Below are 9,956 nucleotides of genomic sequence, written 5' to 3'. Positions count from 1 at the left end.
CTTTCAGAGAAGTAGTAGTTCTAACATCCAGCCTAAATCTCCCTTGGTGCAGTCTGAAGCCACTCCCTCTAGTCCTATCTCCAGTTATACAAGAGAAGAGGCCGACCCCCAGCTCACTACAACCTCCCTTCAGGTAGTTATAGAGAGCAATAAGGTCTCCCCTGACCCTTCTCTTCTCTTCTCCATACTGAACAATCCCAGCTCCTTCAGCTGCTCCTCATAAGGCCTGTGCTCCAGACCCCTCACCAGCTTTGTTGCCCTTCTTTGAACCTGCTCCAGGGCCTCAATGTCTGTGTTGCAGTGAGGGGCCCAGAACTGGACACAGTACTCGAGGTGCGTCGAAGCACGTCTATTTTGGACACTGCTTTACTTCTTGTTGCCTGTCTACTTGCTGGGTCCAGGGATGGCACACAAATAGGTGGCAGACCAAGTCTTAGAAAAAGAGATGTCAATAAATATGAAAGCAGTGTCCAAAGCACCCTGCCCTAGTGGCTTGTCCTGGAACTTGGCAAATGGAAAATAGCAAGGAGTTCCCAACAGTTGTGTACAGAGAACTGGCCCAGTCTGCTTGGCCATGTGGTAGGACCTGTGCATTTGAGGTGCAGCCTCACCAGATCTGCGTACAGGGGGACAATCGCTTTCCTGTTTGCAGTGTTCACACAGTGGGAACTTGCCTGGCACATGGCTCAGCTATCCGCTATGTTAAAGAAGTGGTGTAGGCATGAAGGCAAATAAACAATGTGGACCTGGACCTGTGCAATCTGTGCACATAGTTTTCTTTCGATATCAGTTGTGCGAAAGGCTATGTCCTTACCATTGGCAGGGTAAGCAAATACAAACAAAAACTGCAAAATTCAATGACAGTCTGGTTAGGAATGCACAAACACTAAAGCCAGTGTTGCTTTTATTGTAGTTCTCACAGCAGAGACAGGATAAAGGAGTTATCATTTGTATACATCATTTCCAGCCAGTAAATGCTGGGAATATTTATTATTTCACATACCAATAGCTCTGTGTTGTCTCACAGCCAGCATGTCATCATTCTGCTGTTAGTAGAGATTTTCCTCAAAGTCCACAAAGAGTTGAAGTCCATTACCCCTAAAACACACAAAGAATGTTTAGTTTCAGCTAAAGGAAACATTAAGGAAGGAAGTCATAGAGCTCAGGCAGAGATACTGCTCTGATCCACCCAACTACTCAAATACTACCACACTGAGCAAGAAACAAGCATTAGCTTCAAGGATTTCCCTTCAGCTGAGGCACTGTTCAATTGAACTTCAATGTTTTTTTTTAATAAGAGCAGAGCAGAAGAAACATACAGAAGGAGAAATTATTAAAGTAGACCACTATCCACACAAGTACTGAAAATTCAGCTTTGTTTTAAGTACATAAAGCAATCTGTTGCATATCAGTGAGACTTCTTTTGGGTTTTAATTTAAAAATAGACAGAAATTCTTGGTGGGATTAGGATCAAAAATATCTAAGTATAGAAATATACTACAAGGGTAGAATGTTAAATTTCAAGGTAAAATACTACTGCATTGCAGTAGATGATTAAAAAAAGAGATTTTCAGAGTACTTGAAATCTGAGTTGCATCAATACAGTATTCTATAAAAGAAAACAATAATCACAAACCATGCTGGAAATATATTTAGAATGCATGTTTCAGAAGTTAAAGCTTGCTACTAGCTTCCCTTATCATTCAACATATACTGATTGCTAAAAGATTGTTCTATTTATCCATTCACTTTTTTAACAAATGCATGTACACAATTACCATTGAAAATATGTAAAATATAGCCTTTTTCTTTCAAGGAGGCATACTTACAGTCCTCAGTAAATTGGTGGAGGCTTGGTGGATTTTTTGTTGTTCTTTTGATTTAAAGGAATCAACTGAAGGTATGTCTCCCAGTTTTGTTACTACTCAGACTACCTAATGGCAGATTTTACAGATCAGGGAGAGGTGGAGTTGTTTTGTTAATATCTTTATTTTGCACCAATTCATGAAAGTTCAGATATGAGCAGCTGCTTCACTTAGTATCAGCACTATATTTAAGATCGTTCATACAGGAAGGTATCATAGTGATTGGGCTGATAAATTTAATTGCAGATTTCTATAGCAGAAAATTAGAAAGTGCTAGAACATATTTTCTGAATTATCTCATGTTGTTTTCACCCAAAATAGGGCAGCCAATATAAAGCTGCCTGTTGGCTTGTACTGACTCCCCATGCATTTTTGGAAATATCTGGGGAGCTGTTCCAGACTGAAAATATGTAGGAAACTACTCATACAACAAAACTGTACTGATAATATTTTTCTATCTCCTAGGTAAAACCTCTGATATTGTCCTGCCCAGTAGCATGAAAGTTTAGCTGAGGTAATGTCAGGCTCTTAAACAGGTTATATCTGAAGTCCTGTCAGTTCATGCTGTCTTCCAACCACTTTTGACCACTTTGGTCAGCCTGCAAGTATGTCCCACTTCACATCTCTTGTTTTTTTCTCTATAAAATTAGGCACCAATTTGTGCGCAGAGCCCATAGAGTTTAACTTCAATCTCTGAAGAAAATCTGGGACAAATAATGAAGTTATTTCTAAGGGTCTAGAAGAAACCAAGGACAAGAGTAAAGAATGAACGTTTGTCAGGCAAAGATCATGACAGATTACCCAATTCCTTTCTATGATAAAATAATGGCTTTGAAGAAATAATATTATTAAGTTATTATTATTCTTCAATAAGTTTCTGACACAATTTTATGTGACATTTTTGCAAAGCAGTCAAGGAAAATGGACTTAAATGAGAAAAGCACTCAAGAGGCCATTAGACACACTTCATTGCTGGAACAAGAGGGAAAATGACAACATTCTTTAGGTGTCCTCTTTGCTCCTGGTCCTGTTAGAGTTGGTTGGTTTTAATAACTGAACACAAAGCAAAACATCTCAGATTTCTAAAAAAAAAAAAAAAAACAAAAACCATTGAAATGTTTGAATGCAAGCTTATCGCACCAAGAATGGAATCCCTTTGTTTTATCTGGTTTGTGTTTCAAGAAGTATGTGTATTGATTTTTAAAACTGTAGAAGAAGGCAATGGGAATGATCGATCAATCAATCAAACAAACAAACAAAAAAACCCTAAATCTATAGGAAAAGATTCAAAATCTGATGTTATTTAGCCTAAAGACAGAAATGAAAGGAGGGAGTTAAGAAAAAGCACACGCAAGGATCTGCTTTCAGGAAAACAGGATAGCAAATCTCCACCCCCTGAGATCTTAAAGCTCAAATTAAACCAATATCTCTCTGAAATTATACAGTTATAGACGATTATACTTTGATGTAGGAGAGACGGACTACTTTACATTTAGAAATCTTCTCCAGCCCCATTTTTCAATATAGTATTTGAGCCAAATCCAAAAGAAATAGTAGATTGTTTACAAAGTCATCATTTTTCTGTAAAAGCTGAAGAAACTCTAGAACTGAAAGGATTTCAAAATATTAATGGATTTATAATCATTTTTTGTGAGCAAAACCAGTAATGGTAAATTCTATGTTTTTAAAATCAGAGGTGTGTATCCTCTGTAATGCTTCAACACTGAGACTTCCACCAAATAGTTTTCTGGAAGGATAAAGTTGATCTGGGAAATTTATGAAAAAGCTACTGACACTTACCAATACTAATACAAGCTTTACTTCATTGCCTACAGTAATCCATGTTTCTTAATCCATTTCTGTAAAATCATTTAAAACTAAAAATTATACAAATTCCATACTAGCTATTGTTCAATCACCAAATGTACTCAAAGCAAAACAAAACAATGTACCAATATAGTTGTCCCTTTCCCTTTTCTTTGCCCTTTCCCTTTCCTTTTCCCGTTCCTCTTTTCCCTTCTTTTTCCCATTTTTTTCCTTTCTCTTTTCTCTTTACCCTAGCCTTTCCCTTTCCCTTTCCCTTTCCCTTTCCCTTTCCCTTTCCCTTTCCCTTTCCCTTTCCCTTCCCCTTCCCCTTCCCCTTCCCCTTCCCCTTCCCCTTCCCCTCCCCCTTCCCCTTCCCCTTCTCTTTCCCCTCCCCCTTCCTCTTCCCCTTCTCCTTCCCCTTCCCCTTTCTCTTTCTGTTTCCCTTTTCCTTTCCCTTTCCTTTTCCCTTTCCCTTCCCCTTCCCCTTTCCCTTTCTGTTTCCCTTTCCCTTCCCCTTTCCCATTCCGTTTTCTCTTTCCCTTTCCCTTCCTTTCCCTTTTATATTTTCATTTCCTTTCTGTTCCCCTTCCACTACCCCTTCCCCTTCCCTTCCCATCCTCTTCCCTTTCCCTTTTCATTTCCCTTTCCTTCTTCTCTTTTCCTTTTCCCTTTCCTTTTGTGTTATCATCAAGTAAACCCAAACAGTCCCAAACAGTCCCAAACAGGAGAAATCCATGAAAAACCTATATTTTTATGTTCCTTATATTTAAGTAGATCTGTACATACTATTAACAATTGAAAAATAAATAAATGAAAACAATCTTTCAGATGAAATGGCTGATATCATTTTAAGCCAGAGTTTTACAGATGCAAATGAAAATTCAATACAGAACGTACTAGGAAGTCAAACAAAAACAAAGAAGTTAAAGGAATATAGATATATCTATATAGGAATATGAAGAAAATCTATCTAGATATATCTATCTATAAAGGAATATATATATTTATAGATATATAAAAGAATATAGATATAATAATAGAAAGGCACTGACCAATACTGAAGTGTGTTTAGGAATTTATGTAGAAATTATCCCTTGCCTTTTTGGGTCTCTGAAATTTTTGGACTCTGAAAAGGTTTCAGTATGAGTTGTATGAAACTCTAATAAATAGTTTCTGTTCTACTCAGTGCAAATTCTGGACAACGTTGAAAAGTTTACATGGCAAAAAAGCAATACCTATACTGGAATACAGGAAACAGTAATGAAGTCGAAAGCAAAGCTTCATTGCATATTCTTTGAACAGCTGAATGTACTTTACACCAGTATAAGGATGGAAAGCATCCTGGAATACTAGAAAAAAACAATAAGCACAACGACAGATATAAGTAAACTTGCTGTGAGTCCATCAGAGATCACTGAAGTTCCAAACCTTCATCGTTCTGCTTTCTTTTGAAATAGACTTCTCTATGCACAGAGGTTTTATTTTCACATATTTGCTTACTTAAAAATTAGAAGCTGTAAGAAGGCAACTTGATCAGCACAATGGTTCCAGGTATGAAATTATTCAAGAATGATAACGTGGAGTAAATGTTAATCAAAATGACCTGAAACAAAAAAACATTTTAAACATCAGTTTTTCTAGAAAGAGCCAGATGCTGTTTCAGCTGAAACATTTTTTACTTGCTTACACAGTTTCTTGAGATAGTTATGTAAAATGGACCATATCATCTTACAACATTACCATTGCCAGTTTCATTTATGGATAACTTTAACCCATTCCTAATTTTTCATGATATATTTATAGATAGAGACAAAGCAATATCTCCTTGGGATAAAAAGGTCAGAATTACAGAAAGAAAAGTATCATCTGAATGCTTCTGAGTAGTTTTACAGTAGTAAGTTGTGAGGAAGTATAAAATGTGTAAACCCTATACCATACTTTGTCCTACATTGCATTCTGCCATCTTTCTGTAGACAGACAGACAAATACCTGTAGATTGTGAAAAGAGCCTCTATTCCCATCATCTGATGTTACCATTTCCTCACTTAAGAGCATGAGGACCTATGGCCTGGATTGCCAGGTGGATGTCACTCCTTGCAAAAGTCCTGCCATACCACAGATATGACTGTGATAATGTCCTGATAACCTGTCTGTTAATGTCCTCATGGACTCCTGTTTGGGACTACTTGATGATAACACAAAAACTTAGACTAATTGTTATTGCTCCTGTGTCAGACAGTTTGAAACTAATATAGGTGTTATTGCTGATATTACACTGCATTACAATTTTGTTCTTAAAATACATTTCAGGGAACCTCAGTGTGTCATATATGTTCAGAACAGTCGAAGTAATAGAGCTTTTGTTCCCAGAAAATACATACTTTTTCAGTTTACACTCACACTCTGGAATTAGCTGAAAGCTTCATCAGAGTGGAGCAGCTGGACAGCTGCTCTCTGTTGGTTACACATCTGACAGAACTAACAAGTATAGATTAATCTATCCAGGATTGTTTGTAATTTATGATTCTTCAATTGGCCAAGCATTTCAAATGGCAAAATGTGCCTAATTTATGGATGTTCTCATTTTCTTTGTCCTTTTCCTAACAATATCCATTATTTTTCCAACTGCATACCATAATATCCCCTGTGGGAGACCTGCCATTGCTAGTGGCAGTCAGATACAGAAATGTTCATGGTGGTCTGGTGGTACATGCAGTGAAGTAAGCTAGCCAGAATTCAAAACACACTTCAGCCAAAAACTTATTTCCCCATTTGCAAAGCATTCTTACAAAACATTTAAACTACTTTCAGAACCTTTCTCTAAGGTAATATTAATATGTAAGTAAACACACGTTAGCTGACTCAGACACACAAGAGGGCTGATCTGAAAGTAACGCCTCCTATTTTATAATGTTGGCCCTTGTTCATTGGTTGTGAAAATGCAGCGCTAATGGTGATGACTGTGTTGAGAAAGTGTTTTCTAGCTGAGAATTTACTCTGCCAAACAGTGTTACTGTGCTCTCTGTATCTACAGTAGATTCCATGGAAATATAAAGAATTCATTACTTTTGAAATGACCATTATTTTAGAGTGACCTATGTAAAACAAGCACACACTCAAGGCACAGGCTTCAGAATGTGAGCTAACCAAATGGATGCCCTGTTAGGTATGCTCAAAATTTTGTTTAGAAAATGATAAAAATGTGCTTAGATAAGTGCTATCACTGTCAGAAATTTATAAAAAGAGAAAGAATATTATCCAGCTACTGCAGAAATATTTTTACCACTAAAACTTTCGTGTTTTTTTTTTTTTTATCATCAGGACATAATTGTGTATTAACAAATAATTACGTCTGTGCATGAGTATGTATAAGACTGAATGAGTGTGAGTGTGTGGGATATGTGATGACATTGGAGGCAGAACTGGTCTGAACTGGCTCTGCTAACAGGAGCTATCTGGGTCTGTATATTACAGGACAGAGGTGGATTTGTTCCCCAGTTCATGCATGGGGAATCGGTTAATACTGTACCAGGTTCAACAGATAGATTTATAACGACACAGCACCTTCAACTCTAAGGCAGGCTCTTCAGTCTTGATTAAGCAGTCCTGCTCACAAAAGGCCAACCGTGCCAAATAGTGCCTAATGCAAAAACTGTCCCTTTCGGGATTTCTTCTGGTAGCATAGGGAGCCCAGGTCAATCCCTGGGAAAGTTCAGTGGCAGATGGTAGTAGCTGGATTCTCCCAGCACTGACTTGTTCAGGATTCTGAACGCAGTTCCATGGTGGTTAGTGGAGCATAGATTTCTCTCTGTTCATTCCAGAGGCCTCAGTGCAAATACCCTGTTAACAGGGGGAAAAAAGCATCGAAGAGGGCATCATGATGTTTCTTGGGCTTCCTCCTCAGAGCCCAGCCAAATGCCTTATCAGAATCATAGAATGGCTCAGATTGGAAGGGAACTCAAGGATCATCAAGCTCTGACCCCAGCAGGGCCACCAATCTCCACATTTAATACTAGACCAAGCTGCCCAGGGCCCCATCCAACATGGCCTTAAACACCTCCAGGGCCAGGGCATCCACAGCCTCTCTGGGCAGCTTGTTCCAGCACTTCACCACTCTCTTGGTAAAGAACTTCCCCCTGATATCCTAAATCTTTTGTCCTTCAACTTAAAAGCATTTCCCCTTCTCCTGCTATTATCTATCCTTAAAAGAGTTGACTCCCCTGCTGTTTATAGGCCCTGTCTAGGTACTGAAAGGCTGCAAGTTGGTCTCCCGCAGCCTTCTCATCTTCAGGCTGAACAGGCCCAGCTCCCTCAGCCTGTCTTTGTAGGGGAGGTGCTCCAGCCCTCTCATCATCTTTGTGACCCTCTTCTGGACTCTCTCCAACAGCTCTCTGTCTTCCTTGTACTGGGGCTTCAGACCTGGATGCAGTACACTAGATGGAGCATCACAGAGGCAGTGCAGAAAGACACACCTTCCTAGCCTCTTGAGGTCCGTCTGAATGGCATAACTTCCTCCCATTGTGTCAACTGCACCACTCAGCTTGGCGTCATCAGCAAACTTGCTGAGGGTGCACTTGATTCCATTGTCGATGTCATTAATAAAGATGTTAAAGCACACCAGTCCTAAGACAGATCCCTGGGGGTGCTGCTCGTTACCAGCCTCCACCTGGACATAGAGCCATTAATCACCACCCTCTATCTGTGGCCTTTCAACCAATTTCGTAGCCATCTGGTGAGCAACCCATGACGTCCACATCTCTTCAATCTGGAGATTAGAATGTGGTGGGGGACCATGTCAAAGGCCTTGCTCAAGTCCAGGTAAATGACATTCGTCGCCTTCCCTTTGAGTGACCAATGCAGTCACTCCATCACAGGAGGCCACCAGATTGGTTAAGCATGACCTTCCCCTGGTGAAGCCATGCTGGCTGTATCAGATCACAGTCCAGACAAATGCTCAGTAGATCAGCAAGTGACTCAAAGTATTGCATTAAACAAGAGCTTGGTCTCCTGTCTCTTCATTCTTCCCACAGATTAGGCCAAACTATTTTTTCTTCAGTCAGTGTCTTAATTCACAAGGTAAAATTTGCAGGCCCTGATCTCCAGCAGTACCTTGGATCTGTGCTAGCATGAGGAGGAGTTCAATATACATTTCATCTGTCTCCCTCCACCCAGCCCCACCCTGCACTTTAGGTGGAAAAGCAGACCTTCGTTCAAATCTTCATCTCCTTGTCACTATTGACTAAGGAGAAGGGAGTGAACTGTCTGGTCTTCCAAGCAGCTGTAAGACTTAATTGGGGTCAGCAAGCAATAATTTACATAGTTTGCTTGTTTGAATTACAGAAAAAATCAGTCACTCTGTCCAATAGCAAGGGGGGCAGGGAGAGAGAAAGTCTACCAAACCAATCACAGGATAGAGCAAGGAGGTTTTTTGAAACCTGTTTGGAAAGAGAGCTAATAGCCACACGTTCAAAAATGTGTTGACATCACTCACAGTGATGGGCAGTGACCCAAAGATTACTCTAGGGACAGCAGCTTGTTCTAATCAAGAGAAGAAGAACAGCACCGCAAACAATGAAAAACATTCCCTCTTGTGGTATAAAGATTTAAGCTGGCTTACGAGCTGTAACCACTGTGCAGGAATATTCACTGTAAGATTAACTATCATACAGAGACTTGCAGGGAAGGTGTTTTATGCAAGGAACAAAACAGAACAGAATACCACGATGAATAGGTCTAACAGGCTTTATTCCTCTCACAGCTGTCCATTTACAAGCAGCACTGACTTAAGGCTCGATGTACATGCTATGTAAGTAGTCTGTAAAGCATTTTTTTTTGCATAGGGATGTTGTTTTTTCCCCCTGTGTATTTTAGAATATGGAGTACAATGGAAATGTAATGACTTAGAAACACAGTTGAGTAACACAAGTTCTGCTGCATCAGCAGTCCCTTAAGCCCCAGTGACTTGGAACGCACTTGCAGGTGTATCACAGGATCATCTACTGGGTGGATTTTCTCTGAGTTTCATTTATCACGCAAAATGATAATAATATTTCAACTGTAATATCTAAAATATGTAAAATCTCAGATTTAAGAATAGGTTAGTATGAATGTTGCTTGAAAGGTTACAAAAGATAAAAGCTAACCCTGAAAAACAAAACTCAGGAGAAGAAGATAATACAGGTAAATTTGTCGTCATTTTTTTTTTTTTTGCTCAATTCTACAAAGCCCATAATTAACAAAAGTATATATTAAAAATAATGAAAAAAATAGAAGGGAAAAAAACCA

General features: G+C 39.2%; 1 long non-coding RNA gene across 1 annotated transcript; it reads right to left on the bottom strand.

Moving 5' to 3' along the window:
* Positions 1-2,842: 2,842 nt before the first annotated feature.
* Positions 2,843-8,153, bottom strand: LOC149912755 (uncharacterized). The gene is made up of 4 exons (XR_016462198.1): positions 7,236-8,153; positions 5,172-5,274; positions 3,666-3,724; positions 2,843-2,947 (listed from the first exon to the last, which is right to left on the bottom strand). It is a non-coding gene; the product is annotated as an uncharacterized LOC149912755 (long non-coding RNA).
* Positions 8,154-9,956: the final 1,803 nt, after the last annotated feature.

Source organism: Phasianus colchicus, chromosome Z (assembly GCF_987193195.1).
Source record: "Phasianus colchicus chromosome Z, bPhaCol1.hap1.1, whole genome shotgun sequence".
NCBI classification, from domain to species: domain Eukaryota; kingdom Metazoa; phylum Chordata; class Aves; order Galliformes; family Phasianidae; genus Phasianus; species Phasianus colchicus.
This window is presented reverse-complemented; position numbering and strand designations above follow the sequence as displayed.